Raw genomic sequence first — 19,352 nt, forward strand, 5'->3', positions numbered from 1 at the left:
AAACCAAACAAAGTCATTGACAAATGCTGCTTCATGTTGTTTGGAAATGTCTCTATATATTAGGTATAGATAGGTTTTTGGAAACATATATACTGTATCTATAGGTTTTGGATAGGTTTGGCAAACAGAAGGCCACCTAGGTACACTTGTGTGTACATGTAAAATGTAAAGAGTTTAAAATTTATTTTATAATAAAATAGAGTGATTTTATTTTTTTAAACAAATGTGTATATTCACTCTCCTAGGTTTTAAAGTAATTTATACTTATATATTTAATGGTACAAGTGTGTTCTTCAATTTAAACCATTAACCATGGTTCTGTGATGTATACATGAGAAGTTATTAAGCATTAAATATAGGTATGTAAAATCAGAAACGGGCCCAAAACAGCTACTGCGGAAAGCAGTGTTTCCCCATTTATGCAATTTCACGTGGTTCATTAATATTCTCGAAACATAACCACCGCAGACTGCACATTCTACACTGCAAACCGCTGACCGGGGCTAGTAGGAAACGAAGGGGGTAATAATGTGAAATATGAAAAATAATATGGAGAAAAATGTGTCCTTCTCAATACAAGCACTTTCATGTCTGCACTGTGAGACCGCCTTACTGCAAAGATTGTGCTGACATTATACACCTATCAGCAACGACGGTAAAACCAATTACCTGTTTTAAAGCGGCAGTCTCCAAGATTTCAGTCCTGGTTGATATATATAGATATCTATCTATATCTATATCTATATATAGATATATATAGATATATTATACATTTAGAATTATTGGAATTTGAAGCATAGGCCTATTATGTCAGCACCCCATTAATGCCCAGTTGACTCCAAAGTCATCCCATTCTTCTCTACATCATTTGTGCACATTTGTGCGAAAAACAATTATCTGTGCTTCATCATTATCAAAACGTACACAAACAAATCAAAATGGTTCTCAATATCCTGACCGAATGGGGTGCCAACTTCAAAGAAGGTACAAACTTGGACTAAACTGGTGCAGCTTTGTTCTGTGCACTTATCTTGTTATATTTGAATTTTCAGATGCGTCTCAAAGACTACTTCATTCAGTTTATATTATCTATTTCTATTTATGTTCCATAAAAATCGTGTAAGTAATTTTCTGTGGTGAGGCGTTTCAGTCTTCTACAGCTATCTGGGCCTCCAGAGCCCTTCAAGTGTCGAAAAGCACCGTGTAAATTGACACACACATGAGAAGGCGAACATGAATAACCCTATCTATAATGATTCTAAGGTCATTTTATGCTACCGTGGACGCACGCGCAACAGCACCGCTGCTTTAAAAAAAAGGTCCTTGGGGAAACAGTGGATAGGGGCTGAGAAAATGGGGTCTATAAGTTAAGAAGCATGTGTCTTAGGATGCTATCTTACGATGCGTTCCCAAAGTGGGTGACCGTCTTTTGTGTCTCAAACCTTTGAAGTTTGCACGTGTTTTGATCCACTTCTGTTTGCCCTGTTAAAAAGGTACTGAATTATGCTTTTAATAAACAAACAACACTTCCTGTAACCATTTCAAATTAAAAGTCCTCCAGTGTTTCACTGGACAGAAACCTCATTTCTTAACAGGGCTTTTATTGTGAAACATTACAGGCATACCCTACGCAACAACAGCCGGACTGGACTAAAGGACAAGTGGATCAGAACGGGGGAAGAAAAAAAAATAAAAAAATAAATAAATAGCATGACTATTGTTGAACTCATTAGCTTAAAGCAGCAGAAATGGACATTATGCTTAACTGGCATGCAAGTTCTATGACAACCACCAGGAGTTTATCCACATTTGTTGTTTCCCCAGCCGGTTTTTGGAGGCTGGCTTTTTTTATTTCTTGTCAGACACGTCCCCGGGCATTGTCGGAGGCCGGGCTTTTAATTGACTACCGGTTTTAATTTGAGGAAATACACTACTCACCCCCGGTTGGGCAGTTATTTTCTCACATTGCCACTGTACAACAAAGTGCTTAATTTATAATTTTGCACAGCTGAGTGGAGTAGAAAACAACTCTGTGCTGCTATATCATGAGAAAATCAAAATTAGCGCGCCTGGTTGTCCTTCCTGCCCATCAGTGGACACCTGCATAAAGATGTACCTACTCTCATTCTCCACACGTTGTGCTTCTGAGCACTTTTAGTTGGCTGCACTGGCATGGTTGAGAGGCTCAATTCATAATGAATGGTATTATGCTGTATCTCCATTGTTCGAACCTTTTTTGCTTCGAGAGACCATGCTCCTGAAGAATGTGTGTACAGAGAATACAAACTTACAGGTCAGCTTGTTTGTACTGACACACAGGTGTTTATATTCTCAACCTTTTCAAATGGCTGTCTAATAGCGGTTACAGTTTACTAAGCTGTTGCACTAAGATGTTTCTGCTTTTAAAGCTTCTGGTTCACTTTGATCTGTGGAGTCTGTCCAGTTCATCGGTGATAAAGAGGTTGGCACGTACATTTCTCTCAAATGATTTTTTTAAGTAGTACTTCGTAATTGTACACAGAACGGTCAAGAACATTTATTGAACAAAAGACCTTGTGTCTTTATTCACATTTGATTCTTTCACTTAGTCTCCCAGCCTTTATCTGAGTATGCACAGAGGGAAGTTATCTCCCATACGATGATGACCCAGGTCGGCTCATTTATCCTATTCAGGAAACAAGAAATTGATTGCGCCTGTGCCATCGCTGTAATTATACTGTCATCACTTAATCAACCTTATTGGTTTCCTCAAGCGGTCGCAGTCCCTGAGGCTGGAGCTGGGAAAAAGATTGACTTTTTTGGACAGAGAGAGAGTGAGAGAACGGGAGAGACCAAATTAAGCTTGGAGTCATTTTAGAGGCAAAGCAGTCGGGTAATAAGGACAGAGACATTAAATGAGCAGGCAATGGAAGCAGAGGAATGCTACAGTTACCAGAGGATGTGAAGGATGAGTATATGGGTACAAGAAAGTGGACGAGAGAGGGGCACACATGGGCGATAAGGGATCAGGTGGGAGAGTATGGGCAAGGACTGAGTGATTGTTTCCTCAAGTCTGTGTCTGCCCCACCAGAGAGGAGGTAACAAATGGTTAGGGTGTCACCTGGAAAAGCAGTTTAATAATTCATTTGTCTATGGGGCTCAGCAGATAGGGCTGCTTTGAAGAGCAGGGCACAGATGGTCATCAGAGTGAAAGACACACACACACACACACACACAAAAAGGCCTGTACTGGAAACTGGCTCATCACCTGGGTGCACACCATATGTCATGGTGGGTGACCACCCTGCTCTCTAGGCCCATGCTGAGAAATGCAAACAAACACACGATTGTGCGCGCATACAGATCTTTCCTATTTTATAACTGTACCACTTACCCACCAGAAACATTCTTTCTTGCATACTGATGTGCAATTGTGTTTATCCGTGCTGCAAAGATAATTTACCAGCTGACAGAAATGCATGGCGGAGTGTCTTCACCTACACAGAGAGCCTCATCAGTGCACACATACCCAAAGTAAAATACAGGGAACGCAAACAGCCAGGTATTCACACACTGAGGTGCACACACACTCAAGAGGTTGTGACGAGGAATGTAAAATGTGCTTTGTGTCAATCCATCATTGTGTGAAATTACCTGCTGTAACGACAGCATTCCCTCCTTTGCCATTTCACATTTGACTAAGCCCAATCCAAACACTGAATCAGCTCTTAAAATCTAATGATGCAACAACTACTGTAACAACCAAAAAAGCCCTGCATCCTGCCATCTTGTTAGGACACATACCTGTGCCCCAGCCACTAAAGCAGCAGCCCAGCATTCATTCAATTACTGTACTGACTTTAATGGTTATGAGTTCTCTTTTTGTGCCTGACATGCTTTATTCCTCTCTCTGTGTGGCTTGCAGGTGATTACTTCAAGGCAGTTAAGGTCTTATTGTGGGTTCTGCAGTTTGCAGACATACCGCAGGATCCTTTGTTTGATGTGATATCTTGGGGGATTTTGGTATTTCCATTTCACATTTTTGTGTTACATATACTTCAAATTGTTGCCATGGTACACAGTATTTGCTTGTATACCATGAACAGTATTAAGAAACCACCAAAGCTTAGAGGAAGAAGTCAGTGATTAAAACTGGCTGGGAGGGACTTTCGGTAAGAGGGTGAGGCTGAGTGGATGGGCATGTAGTGGCTGGGAGTGTAAACCCAGGATGACCCACGCAGTCCAGACAGAGGGGCCACATATTGATGGAACAGACTCCAGACGACAAGCACCATTACCCTGTGGACCGCAGCGGCTACAAAGAGGACAGGGAGGAGGATAGAGAAGGGGAAGCTGGAGGAGCGGAGGGTAAAGGGAAGAGAAAACGTAGTGAAATTAAACCCAACAGATCGAAGGTAGAGCTGGAAAGATGAGACACAACATATCCATGTTCAGTGGTAAGCTCTGTAAATTAATTTCTGCTAAAACAATTAGTTGTTCAAGAGAAAATTAACAGTTGTGATAATGAGATCATTTAAGTCATTTATGGAGGAAAAATGACAAATATTTGCTGGTTCTAGTTTTATTCTGATTTATATCACTGTAAATAAAAATCTCTTTAGGTTTTGGACTGTGTGATGGACAAAAGGAATTTGAAGACATTACCTTGGGCTCTGGGAACTTTTGAGGGGCATTCTTCACTATTTACCATTTCTGAGACTAAAAATGGAATCACATGGGTATGACTGCAATTAGCAAATATTTTCATCAACAGTTCATTTGTTCTTTTTTTTTCCCATTAATTTACAAATTGTTGGATCTGTTTAAAAAAAAAAAAAAAAATACCCAGCACAAGTTCCCAGAACCCCAGGGGACATATTCAAATTGTCTGCTCAAGTCCAAAACAAAAAAAAAAAAAAAATAATAATACTCAACTTAGAAAAAGAATTTTAATTTTAAAAAACAAAAAGGCAGCAAATTTTCACATTTTAAAAGTTGTAACTTTTATATTTTTGCATAATGAATATCTTACACAATTGATTTATTGGCGACTAATTTTCTGGTGATTAATAGATCAAATAATCGACTCATGGTAACACTACAGTGACCTAAAAATGGACAAATTAATTGATAATCAATATAACCTAATGCATTTACTCTTATAAGTGCTAGTAATTGCCTTACAGAACAGATCTGATCAGATGCTCCTATTGGCAGCTAAAATCATTTACAGATTGCTTATAAACCCATTGCAAAAATAAAACCATTTTTGCACACCATTATGGTTAAGGTTTGGTTATGTCAAGGCAAAAAAAAATAAAAAATAAAAAAAAAAAAAAACACCACACTTTAAGGTTAAGGAAATGTTATGGTTTAGGTTAAAATAAGTACTTCATTAAAGTTAGGGTACCTTCATCTATGGCGGATAACTACTTGGTCAACGTTGGGCAGCAATCGAGGTCACGGTTAAAAGAAACCACCAATGACTGTTGGTAGGAAGCAAGAAGTGAACAGCTTGTCAAAGTCCTAAGTTTGGTTGACCTGTCTGTCCTCCTCAACTTCTGCGGCTCTATAAACAATGTCAGACCACTTAGTCCTAATTCTTATGGCTGGGGGCTTTGCCACTTGACCATACACAGTACATACAGTATGTTGTTATTGGGCATTTGCTGAAATGGCTGATGCGGTTGTTTCTCCCTGAAGGACAGTCTCTGAAATGACCAATAATCTGTATCCTTCATAGAATAAGAAATGTCTTTACTGTCTATTACTGAACTGCCAGTAATATAAAACAACTTTTGTCCCACTTTTTTTTTTTTTTAAGATTCTCCACCTTCAAAACAGCTAAGCATGGACCAACTTATTTCCCAAAATAAGTCCTCTCTGGGGTAGAGCTTTTAGCTGTATTCCACAAGTGCATTTCATGTATTCAGAACAAATGACTGTTTCCGATACCTTCCTGGATGTCCTTGATTGTTCTTTTCTTCACTTTCTTGTGTACCGCAAACTGTCATGAAAATTTACCCCATTTCATACCTCTTTCACCTGCACTAAACCTATGACATGACTTGCACAAGCAGAAAGGATCTCCATGGCGACAAAGTGAAATTATAGGTATGGGGTAGGTGAAAGGAGAGCGCGGGAGGGGGAAGAGGTGTCAAAGTCACAGAATCAGCTGTGACAAGCAATCACTTGGGAGTTTTATAAAAGCAGACCATAAGGGTGGAGGAGACAAGGCAGGAGAGTGATAGATGACTAGGGTGAAGTAAGGAGGATGGGAAGAATGCATGGATGACATGATTACAGAAGTACAAGGCGATGAGCCTGATGAGCCTTAATGGGATATAATACAAAAGCAGGAGAAGAGGATGTGCTTGGATGTGACTGAAGGAGGCTGAGAGAGCAGTGAAGGAAAAAACAGCAGAAGGCAGGTGGTGGTTAGCAGCAGAGAGGGCTAGGTGAATGTACAAGATTGATTGGTGATTGCTCTTGGATTTTGTGGCACAGAGTGTGGAAGCAATAAAGAGCAAGAGAGAGCGCGAGTTATAAAGAAGAGGGAATATAAACTCCCAGATGCCAGGTATTTTTCCTACCGGGAGGCGAGACGACAGGAGGCTAATGAGTTCCCTCATAGCCAGGCGGGTTCCATCTTATGAATCACGCAAGCATTGTTGCACACACACACAAACTTGCATGAACACTCATAGCTGTAGTGAATTACAGCGCTCTCAGCTTAAAACCTTGGCCCTGTACCTCATCATGATACATGCGTACATCATTTTGCACAATAGATCGATCCCTCCACAGCATTTTGACACAAATACACATGAAATCAAATGCTACATGACATATTCCATCACCTGCTGTACTCTTGAATCCCCACCGACATCCTCCAGAGGATCGTTCGCACAGGGGACATCAATATATTGATGCAGTCTGAGCAAAAATATGTAGTCCTGGTTTGTCTTCCAAGGGGTGCTCTGGGTATTCTGCTTGGTTGTAATTAAATTCTGAGAAAAATTATACAACTTTATTAGAATTTTTACCTCAAATAGAGACTGACATTCCTAACAACAGTCACCCACCACACTCACTTCAAAACACTAAGACCTCACATCCCAAAACTGCAGCATTCTTTCCTCACACATCAGGTAATCGCTCCCATCACCTTATGAATAATGTTGTAACACCACATTCACAGCAACACAGATCAATTGGAAAATGTATCTTTTTTTTCTCTTCTGTTGTGGCCTTCTACCCACACTAGGACTTTCTCTCTGCGATTATTTACTTTGTGATTCAGTATAGCCTATCTCACATTACAGGTGTTGTTATTGACTTATTTTTCTTTTTCTGTCAGGAGAGCAGAAATTAAGCCATCACACAGAGACAGAGTCAGCAGAACTAAGTTTACAATGAAGACGTGAAGGTAGCAGTAATGCATCATTTTGTTGTCTGACAACTACTAGTTGACAGAAGGAGCAGAAAGAGGAAAGGATTCTATCTTAAATGATTTTTTCTGTTTTCGTTTCAGTATTTGGCATTTAAGTGTGGACAGCTTACTTCTAGAAAACAAGATGGAAAGCTCCAGTGTATAGAAAATTCTCAGTGTCTAAACCCTACATAGATTATCTGCATGAGGACTGACTAGGGATGCTCAATCCACTTGTGATTATTAGAAATGTCCCAAGGCAAGACAAAAAGATTGGCGTCGGGGGGATGATCCTGGCATATTTGAAACCCTATATTTGAATGCATTGGTATTGGCTAAAATAAAGCCGATCAAAATCAGTTCTCATTACTATACTCTGTCCATCTGAGCCTCCTAGTGTTGCAGCACTGCTCTCCTTTACCACGCTGCACCAGAATTAATGAATTACAATTAATTAGAGTGTGTGAATGTAAAACATCACTTGGGTCCACCTTGAGTGACTGAGTTCAAATACTGAGGTTGGCAAACTGCAGGAATTCACTAAGTTACAACGCCAATTATGATTAGCAAAGAGCAGTGTACAAAACACCCAGGTAGCAGCTTCTCATTTTTAGCCAGCGCCAACCGTCACATTCACCGGTTAAAAGATTGGAGAATGAAGACTAATCTGACACTTTCAACTATGATTTCAATCAGTACATGTCTAGAAACGTGGGGTTTGTTAATTACTGTGGAAATTTTTTTTTTTTCGTGATGGTGCTGAAGGCCAGAATTATATACCAAAATAAGACTGGGAAATGACCAATGGACTCAGGAGTCATAGGCTAGGTGATAGGTGTACTCCAATAGAAAAATCAAGGGAACAGAGGGAATCAGTTCTCATTGACTGACAGCAGACAAAAGTGAGACATTTGTTTCCTGAGGCAGCAAGCAAGCAAATAACAGACGCAAAGGTATTTACAAAAGTAGCATATACAATTACAGACTACCAGGTAGGGGTGGATGGTAGAAATTGTTTAAAAAAAAAAAAAAAAATACCCCGGTATGAATTTGCCCTACAGTATGGATTTTGACTATACCATTCTGACCGGTAGAGCATAATTACATAAAAGTGGGCGGTAGCAATGCACTAAACCGTGCCTAGTCTGCCAGAAAGAAGAAAGCCACTTTTTTTTTTTTTACAGCCAATTCAAGGCAGGAATGTTGTGCCTTTATTCCGCCTCGCTATTCCGCATAAAAGTCATGAACATATAATGAGCAGGCATTGTTGTTCCATCTTTAAGTGGGCAGCAGAGGTAGTCACAGAGCCGACTTTGTCTGGTTCAGTGTAAACGAGCAAAGCCAGCATAATGAGGGGTCTACTTAACGGCAATATGGTGGGATATCTATTTAAATGGAGCTGAAGCTTCGCCAATGAATCGTCTGGAAAACTTGAGAGCCAATGATGCTTTAACAAAGAAAGGGCTGTAAGCACTGCATACAACCAGGAGGAGCTGGTAAAAGAGGCAGGTGCAACTTCCATTATATAGACATGGTTTGGGTTCAAAAAGTCAGACAAGCAGAAAATGATAATCTGCAAATTATGTTGGACGACAGTATTTGTAGTGGTTTAAAAAAAAAAAAAAAACGAATAGACCTTGATATATACAGTTACCATGCCTGCTTCAAATTATATCCTGATTTCAAAAAATTTGAGGCCATACCACCCAGCCCACTAGTATTCTAGTACTAGAATGGAGTGAATTAAGGTAAAAATTATTCACATTTTCACCAAATCAATGAAACTCTTGAGTCATAAAGAGAGGCTGAAAAGCAATCATAATGAAGTAGTTCAAAAAGACTGAAAGTGTTTGCATGTTTACCGCTCAGTGGGGAAGTGACCGTGATGACTTCTGCATGCAAACGCTGTATATCACCAGAATCGCCTGTGTTGCTCCCAGTTCCACACCTGCACTGTTTGTGTCTTCACAGTTCCACACACACACACAAACACAAACACATATATAACACATACACCTGCGAACATGTCTGCCGCATGTTTCCCAGCTAAAATATCACCTAGCAGATGAAAATATTGATTGCAAAGGAATTGGAGTTGGGGCTGGAGTTAGATATGACTCTGATAATCACACTGCAAAGTGGCATAAAGTGTAGAGAAACAGACTCTTAAACCAAACCCACTCCACCAAAATGCCGATTATCATTAAGGCCCTGACTGCAGCACTTAACTGTTGTCATACACATACATTACACATTGCTTAGCAGACAGTACGCATACCTCTGTTAATTACTGCATAGACGGCAGACACTGAGTAATTACAGATGAGAAAAACTGCTAGTATGAGAGAGCAGACGCAAATTATGTCATAATTCCTTAAATCCTTTCACACAAACGGTGCCTGCATGGTTTTCCTGTGAGTACACAGTAAATACAGTACATGCTGCTACTTCTACTCCTGCCTTCCAGCTTTTTATTTGAGCCGTACTGCCCCTCCTCCCTGTCACTGCCCCAGATTGACCGTAGCCAACTAATAAAATAAAGAGAGATGCTCCCTCTGTGATGCTAGCGCTAAATCAATGTGGGCCCTCGCGCTGTGCTGACAACCCCAGCCTCCTCTCTCTTTACTGTGACACCGCGAATATTAAATTATGCCACCGCGGGGGCCACAAACAGAGAGAGCGAGACAGAGAGGAACAAGGGCCAAGGAGTGGGGACTGTAGTGTAGACGGGCTTGTATTAAAATGAAACTATTAGTCGTTAAGTAAAGAAAAAAAAAAAAAATTAGGTGATGGGTTAAAGAGGATGAGAAAGAGAGGGAGATCTGAGAGAGCAGGGTGCAAAGAGGATGATCAGTAATGTGTAGCCGGAGGGGAAAGATCAAGTGAAAACGGTGATGGCATCAGGTGAAATGGTCAGAGAATGTGGGATTGAGCGAGAGATTACCAGATAGGCAGAGCACAGCTGGGCCTGATTACCATAAAGGAGGAAAGAGGAAAGGGAGAAGAGAGAGAAAGAAAGGATGAAAGTTTTTAATGTGGACAAGAAGAAAATGGCCATCAGTGAATGTATGGCAGCTGTGAAGTAGAAATCAGAGATCCATGGGCGTTCAGACCATAGATCACACATACTCACTCTCATACTTGAAATCACTGATATCTGTCCCTTGTGGTGAACGTCGATGGCACTGTCTTCCTCTATTCACAAAGGGATGCAGCGGCTGTGGAATGGCTTGGTTATCTGGAAGGAGAGGCTCATCTATCAAAAGGGAAATTTAACCAATAACATCTATTTATTCAGTCACTTGGGAATCTGAGTAAATACACATGTAATTTAGAAAATGCAACACTTGCACTAGGAAGCCAATATTTCAAATACTCCTGTGAACCTAGACAAAGGGATGATTTTCCCAGGACTGACTGCAAAATTAAATTTATTAAAATCATTCACGTAAAATAATGTACTTACGTTAAATAATCTCATTAAAAAAGTATTTTAATCTCATCAAACTTTCCTTAACAATAATCTCTTACCTAGTCTACCCTTGAAACAGATATTTAGGTGCAACCACGTAAGGACAAGAAGTAGAGCAGGAATCATTGCGTTTTGCTGCAATGGAAAACTCGTGCAAAAAGTGTACACTTCAAGCAAAAAGTAAGTGGGTCAACACGCATGTAGAGACAAACCTAAGCCTCAAACTGAATTTTTTACTATGTTGAACAACATACATGTCTAAAAATATTAGATGGATGTATTGCATACAGACAGCATTTCATTAATAAGCTATATGCATCAAGACAGGATTTTAATCAGTAAATCAGCTGCATCAAAGAGACGGTAAGTTGTTCTATAAACACTAGTGAGTCACTCATCTAACATCTGCTGGTGACTTTCTCTCCTATTTGTTGCCCTATTTTCCATCCAAATCAATCAGTCTGTATTCTGCCACCTCTGACTCACTCGAACAGTCACTGAAACTGTATACAGACCACCAGTGTGGTTGTTTTGGTTTTTTTTCCCAGTTAGCAAAGCTATAGAAAGGCTGACAAACTGTCTCAGTACTCAGTAAACCAGCCGTTAACATTAACACACAGTAACAAGAGTGAGCCGTCTTACCTTGACCCTAGTGCTGTGTTTAGACAGAAGTGCGCACCACAGTGTTATTTCCATGGCAGAAGCTGGTACAGCTCAGCTCTCAGTTCCTTCTCTGCCTGGAAAAACTCACCTTCTCGAGGTTGCAGTACTTAAGATCGCTGGTGGCACAGGTGAGTTGATTTCTCACCTCACTCCAAGGACTTTGATCAGCCCGCCAGTGGACACCTGCCCTACAACCAGAATGGATGGGCCCCGCCCCCTAGGTTGCTGTTGCTACGTCTGTCCAGCATTCTGCTCTCATGGGGCTTTCAGGCACAGTGCGACAACGACACCACTGCGCTCTGAGACCTATTTTTATCAGTAGCTTGTGTTTCACCATGATGGTTTGTCATTGTGTTGAGCAAAGCACAAGGGGTTGTTGCAACAATGACTAATGACACAAACTTGATTTCAGAAATTGAGACAGACAAAAGCTGGCTTCTCATTCCTAGACAGTCACCGTCCATTTTACTTGCTAAAATACACAACTGTTATTGGCAGGTTTTATCAGCTGTAGTTAGCTAGTCCACTAAGGGACTGTGTCCAAAGGCATCTGTTTTTGCACAGGGAGTGTCCATGACACGGTCATGGCTAGATTACAAAAGCAGTTCTAGTAGTTCTGCAGAACTTGGTTGTGAGCAATTAGAAGTACGACTGTGACGAGGATAGTCACGTGTAGTCCCGACAGATGTGGCAACATCCCTCCTAGCGCTTGATTTCAAATACTGATCACGGTAACCCTTCAATGTTAGAGCGTAAATAACTGGGTTGCCAGTGACAGCCAGGCTCAGTTTTTTCCTCCGCCATTGCCGACGGAGTTGATATCGGTGTTGACATTGACGAGCTCGGCGGTGTTACAGAAGCGGAACTATTTTCAACTGAAAGCGCCAGAAGCACCGTGAAAAAAAAAGCTCCAAAGTACACTGATGGCGTTTTTGCACCGAGGATATTGAGCGCTGTTAACGCTGATCTTCATGGGGTTTGTACAGAAAATACACGCTGCCAACGCAAAATCTGCTGCCTGTGGACACAGGTCCTGAGCCGGCATTAACATGAGCTCCGTGAGTTTGTTGAAAACTGTTTCTCTGACTGATTATTACATTTTTCCAGCCAGCTCGTTTTGAAAGTAAAACCTTATAAAAGAGGTCCTAAGTTTGCACTTGATGGCTAGATAATGCATATTGTGCTACTGAGGCTACATCTACATGTTGCAGGCAAAAAAGGTAAACGACCTCTGCAGTTGATGATCCATGTAAAAGAAAGGTAAGTAAAGAAACAGCCTTGTTTTTTCATTGCAGTGTACATGCAACATTAATATTTGTTGATGTATAGTGGCAGGAGTCCCACCTTGTGGCGGAGAGAATAAAGGCATGCTAATGTGGCACTTCTAATGAAGTACAGCAGGTAACTGCATACCAGAAAAGAAACAAACACAGTGTGATTCTCGTTATCTGCCATCATCCATATCCTATAGTTTAAACCCTGTGAATCAAAGTCTGGTATGTTCATTAGAATGGATGGAGGTTTTCTAATGTCTCCGAAGTAGCTAAGGGTTTCTGCATTAATGTATTTGGGTCTAGGTTTAATTTCATCATTTGAACCTGCATCTACAGCAGTGTGTCTTGGCACCCACCACAGGTTTGAAAGGCCATTGCAGTAAATTTGTATATTTCAAGACAAATCAAGTAATAGTTTAACCCAGGGCAAACAGTTTCTTGGCTTGGCACTGCTGCAGAGAGGAGGCGAACAAGAGACCCTGACATGTCTTTTAATGAGAGGGTTTAGAGGCCAGCTGAGCGAATGATTTTGTTATTTTCCAGATCCAACTTGTCGTTTATATCACAATCCTTTCAAATTTCCATACTATCCTAATACATACAACCGCTCTTTTTCTATGTCAAATATTGTTAATATAAGTATAAACTATGCTGTGAGACTTTTCTGTGAAAGTGGGCGGCGCAGTATAGTAAAACTCGTCCCTCTTCTGGCTTGAAGGATGGCGATTCAACCGTCATCTCTGCATTTTTTTTGCATTCAAGTACAGCCAAGCATACTTGACCCACTGCAACCATTAACATTGCCCAAGAGGAAAGCCACTTTATAATGTACTTACTGATTTGCATTGACACAGGACTTAACTATAAAAAAAAACAGGGGTACATGCACTCCATCTATACCTGCTATCTTTGCACTGCAGTAGCCCTATCACGAGCCTCAGCCAAAATCACAGTACGTGAAGTGTTTCATGTTTTAGCATTTGAAAAAAAATGTGATGCCTGGCTTGACGAAAATGATTAGCATGAAAATAAAGTTCACTACTGAATAATGTTAAGCGATGAATGTGAGGTAACCTCTCGGTTTCTTTCAGAGTGGATATACCGTTCTTTGAGAGAAGAAAAAAAAGCCTGCAGATTGTGTGCTCTTCGATGCAGTGCAGCAGTGGTTTCTGAATAAACTTGCTTCTCAATTGCACTTAGGGAGGATGAGTTTGGTAAGAGTTACTTTTCAGTGACCTCTTTGAGTAAATATGCTAAAAAGGTCAGTTTCAGGAAGCATTATATTTTATATATTTTATGTTCCATTTTAGAAAGTTATAAAAACTGTACTAAAAATTGCGAATTCATAACATTGAAGGTTAAAATAAAAACGATGAATTATTATTAAAATTATAAACAAACTGAGCTAACTGATGGCCACGAAACCTTAGTGCTTTTTTTGACTTGGCTTTACTTTAGGGTCACACAGAACCCACTGCAGGATGTGTATTGAAGTGATAACCCATCCTGTTGCTGGCCATACACATTTGATCGAGGTGACATTGCTTATGTTCGGGTTCAGACCAACCCCAGAGAGGTCTAATTCCCTTTTAGACCACTTATGAAAAGACAGTAAGAAATCTCCAACAGATAGCGAAATATAGTTATTAGGGCTTTGGGATAGTACTGTGTGAAAGCACTGTAAACGCATATCACACATAGATTTATTATTATATTTTTGGTTTTTGGCTCTGGCACAAAAAAAAAAAAAAAAAAAAATTTGTGTTTTTTTTTTAGCAGCCATATGTAGCATGTCCCCAGTTCAAAAAACCTGTTTCTCAGCAATCCTCTTAAAATTACGAAAAGTCACAAAGCATCAAGCTGATAATACACCACAAGTGACCATTTCACATGACACATAGTCATTTGATCCATTGTTTATGAAAAAAATATATTGATTAGTGACGCTTAATGTTTTTAAAAGCTATTGTAAAAAATAAAAAAGCTGATAATTTGTACTTCTGTCCTTCAAAAACATGAGTATAACTATGATATATTCATTTCAGTACATTCCAAGATGTTTTAATATTCTGTCGGCCTTTCAATGGGCCCTTCAGATTTCTATAGCAAAGTATGCAAAGAATTCTCTGCAGCTCTTTATGCGGAAGTAAAGCAATAAAACGTCCAGAATTCACACCTTTCGACCTTGTCTTGTTCAGTTCTATTCCATTTGTGATCACTCATCTCTAAACTGAAGCCTCCTATAGTATAAGGAGGCCACTGAGATGTTCAGATATACGGTATGAAGCTCTGTAAAATCCCTTCTAGCAGAACATAAACATTGATGCTGCCAGGTTGGCTTTCTGGGATGAGCAGCTCTAAAACAATAGCCTCGTAAGAAAGTTGATGTTCTGTATATATGCCATGTGTATCTCTCTCTCTCTCTCTCTCTCTTTGTGTGTGTGTGTGTGTGTGTGTGTGTGTGTGTGTGTGTGTGTGTGTGTGTGTGTCCGTGTAGAAGGGCGCTTTAGGCATCAGCTCTCTGAGGTTTTGCAAGTATTGTTGAGGAGTTTGCAGACATTGCAGTAAAGACAAAGATCCAGAGGGAAAACGATGGTGTTTGTGTGTGTGTCTGTGTGTGAGGGGGGTTGCATTTGTTGTGTTTCAAATAACAGCTGAGTTCTTCTTGTCTCTTTATATTCCAGACCCCATCATTTACACACCGTTGTCTTTTCCTAATATACATTCCTTGTGTGCTTAGTGTCACTACCTTTACCTCTCTGCCTCTAATACTCCTTCTGTCCCTGCTACTACTCGGACTGTGAACGGTAAGAAGGCAGAAATTCTGAAGTGACTCACAAATATTTGTCATAAACAATTTTGATGGCAGGCCCGCCCATATGTCAGCAGGGTGGCCCTCCTGATGGGCACATATCCTTGACATGGACGGTCTCACTGTTTTGCCAGTGACATCTTGTCCCCACTCGGCTGTGCGCATCTGTCTGTGTGTGCGTGTGTGTGTGTGTGTGCACTGTCCATTGGCTACTGAAGGGGGGTCCCAAGGGTCTCCCTCTCCAAGTAAGAAATGACAGAGACGACAGCCAAATCTCTGCTCTGTCTCTCTCCCTCTCCGTCCCACATCCCTCACTCCCTCCCCTGTCCATCTATTGACAGGTCTGCGGCTACAGCACCACGCTCACAATGAATCTCAATGATCCAGCACGCATCAGAAACCATTACCTGCATGGCACAAATGTACACTCTGAATATGAATCACCCACGGTGGGTGTCGCTGACGATCTGAAACACACACACACACACACGCTAAAGTGTGAATCCTAAATACTTCCTCTGTGCACCCTGGTGCGCCACTCCTCTGTCAGCCTTGGAGAGAATAGGGAGATCCATGCACAATGAAGCTCATGAATTATCAGCTGAGCATGAATGTCAACTATCGGGCCCACATGTGTATCCATCATTCTTATATGCTTCTATGTCAAAAGATCAAGCTTGGCTCAGCGGGACATGTGCCTATGAGTGATATGTGTGCAAAAGCTCTTGTCATTTACACATGCAATCAATTATCCAAATAACGTAAAAAACGCGGAAGACATGTACACACAGTAAACTCCCAGAGGTGAGCAGCATACCGCTCTGGACTGGATGCACTGCATATCTACCTGTCATGCTGATAGCAAAGCACGTAATTTCATCACCTTTACCATAGTCACATTTGACTGGATACATCCGAGCCGATGTATTTCCTTTAAATGTCAGGGCGCAATGAAAATCAAATACAGCTCACATCCGTCATAATTCTATGGATATACACTCATATGAGTAGATGTTTTTGCGCATTCCGATGGGCATAGGCTATTTTTTTTACTACCTCCCACCATGCACATCACTGTAATGCCGGTAGGCAGGGGAGCAACATCACATAACACATGTGCAGAGACTGTGATGGAGCTAAGTCTACCACACTAAAAGGCCTGCATAATGTAACCACTACCTGTTTGCACACTTTGCCTGCATGCAAATGCTCAGCACAGTAAAATCAATACAGTAAGGAAATGAATAAATGAATGGATAACATTTACGTATTCTTCTTTCCTGTTATCAAGGAAAGTACCAGCTGGCCACATCTGACCTTGGATTCAACGATGAATACACATTACCACATGTCTATTCAGAGATTCAGAAAACCATAACCCCCTTTTGTCTTTATTATTTTCTTTCTGCACAATTCTCCGAGACACAGGGAAAAAGAAAAAAAAAAAAAAAAACCTGAAAAGGCTTTTCAACTGAAGCAAATATAAAAACATATTTTCAAATAAATTCTCAGATGTAGATGAGCTGTTGTACCGTAAAAGATTTGTGAGTTTATATATGCATAGCATGGTGCGTGCAGTGGAACCGGGGGGGCGTGCGGGCACTGGGAAAGCAGACTTTAGAATTACAGCATGCAGATATGGATCAGGGTTTTTGGAATGATACATATTCATATGGGGGATGGGATTGGGGTCGGCCTGTTCTTTGGATTGTTTTCAGTGCCCGCGTTGACACTCGTGTGCAGACTTCTAAACACACACGCACAAAAGAAGCAGCACACACACACATACAATTCTAGACACGAGGAAAGAGATTGAGAGGACACTGAGGTTACATTTTGGCAACAGCAGAGTTACATAATCGACTATTTAGACTTTGGTTTAATCTAAACGCAACATGTCTCTAAATTTTTCATCATCTTTATCTGTAATGGCATCACTCTAACTAATCACTGTGGTGTTAGAAAAGTCTGCATTGTCTGGCTTACTGCTAATCCTTTCTCACGTGAAAACGGACTTTTTCGCCTTCCGTCTACCGCTTTCTCTGTCTAACAAACGCTACCTACGCTTAGCCCTCCTCCAGCCTCCAACGACCCATCACCTCCTCTTACGAGCCAGTGTAAATTGAATGCCGTGAATCAGGGCCGGCTGTTACCGCATGTGGCTGGAGGGAAGTGGGGAGGAGAAAGGGACTGCTTGTCCCTGCAGCTTTATGGGATGGTGTCTCACCAAGATATATCACTGCCCGGCCAGATAATACCATCATGTACATAACTACCCCGTGCGTGTGTCCGTGTGTGTGTCCGTGTGTGTTATGTACATAACTACCCGGTGACCTGCCGCTCAGCTCCTAATAAGGGGCATCTGGTGCTGTTTTACAGGAAAGAAGAGTGAGGGAGGAAAGGAAGTGGGGGGAAAAGCTGTGGAAAAAGGGACACTGCTCTGTGAGAAGGGCTTTTGGGGAAGGGGTAAAAAAAATAAAAAAACATTTGGGGATTTGTCCGAGGATAGGAATAATGACAATATAGAAGGGGGAAATTTGAGAGAGAGTGTGTGTGACAGAAAACGAGGGCTCGGAAGGTGAATTAGGAGAGAAAATGAGATATAGAGGGAGATGCTGAGAGATGAGCACACAAACAGAGTGAGAGAGAGAGGGATGGAGAGCCAGAAAGAGCCCAGATGAGGGAGTTGAGATGATAGGCTCGCAGTTTCCGAGCACCAGGCTGTTTTTCAGGGCTGTCAAGCACATTGTGAGGCATTGTTTGAAATGCCCAGGCTGATGGCTGACATATTCCCCATGAATCTCGCATCCCGGGCCGCTGTCCACTACGCTGCACTCAGACACACACGAGCTGACTTTATGAGTGTGTGTGTGTGTGCGTGCGTGGGTGTGCTGGTCAGTGAAGGGTAATTGGCTGACCTTGGCCCATCAGGGTGGCTGAGATGAGGAAGGGTGAGGGAAAAGGCAGGAGGCAGGGGGAGGGCAGTTGTAAATTTTGTCCCACATCAATGTATTCCTGTCAGTGACACTCCACTCTGGCAGTAAAGTATTACTCCTGGAAAATGTGCACACACATGCGCACAGACACATGCTTGCACACACAAAGGTGCAGAAAATAAGCACACATCCACAGAAAACCAAATCCAGGCACACTTACTGTGCACAAACGCTAATCCATAACTCACTCTGGTGCAGCCAGTGCGGTGGTCGCACACACACACCAGGTGAGTTAATGTTTAATCTCCTCACCACCACTGATCAGAAGCGTCTCACATGAAGTCACATCCAATCCATACATGTGCATGTGTTGAGGGAAAAAAGTCTTTGATGGTTTCTTTCCCTCCCTCTTCTCTCCTATTTTTCCCCCTTAATCTCTTTCTTCATCCCCCACTGTCTCCCACAATCTAGCCCTCTCTCTTGCATCTCTGTTTCAGTTTATTTCTCTGTTAGCTCATGTTCTTTAATCTGCCCGGTGTTATCTTCTTTCTCGTTTCCTTCCCCTTCCGCCTCTCCTCTCTGCTCCTTTCTTCATTGTATCTCAATCCACCCCGCCTGCTTGCCTCCACCATCCATCTTTCCTTGCATGTAATTTTGACTCTTTCTCCCAGCCTTTCATCTCATTCCTTCCATTCTTTCTCTTCCCTGTGCCTCCGTCCATATGTTTGTACCCCCATGCATTTCACTCCAATTTCCCATCCATTCTCCTGGAGCGTCCCCCTGC

General features: G+C 41.4%; 1 long non-coding RNA gene across 9 annotated transcripts; it reads right to left on the reverse strand.

Moving 5' to 3' along the window:
• Positions 1-1,630: 1,630 nt before the first annotated feature.
• Positions 1,631-11,652, reverse strand: LOC120799599. Of its 9 annotated transcripts, none has more exons than XR_005708864.1 (7): positions 11,526-11,652; positions 10,545-10,649; positions 10,356-10,379; positions 9,274-9,374; positions 6,840-6,968; positions 5,390-5,548; positions 1,631-4,332 (listed from the first exon to the last, which is right to left on the reverse strand). It is a non-coding gene; the product is annotated as an uncharacterized LOC120799599 (long non-coding RNA). The 9 variants fall into 9 exon arrangements; XR_005708861.1 differs by having other exon boundaries at positions 6,840-6,989; XR_005708860.1 differs by lacking the exon at positions 10,356-10,379.
• Positions 11,653-19,352: the final 7,700 nt, after the last annotated feature.

The sequence above is a fragment of the Xiphias gladius genome, chromosome 15 (assembly GCF_016859285.1).
Source record: "Xiphias gladius isolate SHS-SW01 ecotype Sanya breed wild chromosome 15, ASM1685928v1, whole genome shotgun sequence".
NCBI classification, from domain to species: Eukaryota; Metazoa; Chordata; class Actinopteri; order Istiophoriformes; family Xiphiidae; genus Xiphias; species Xiphias gladius.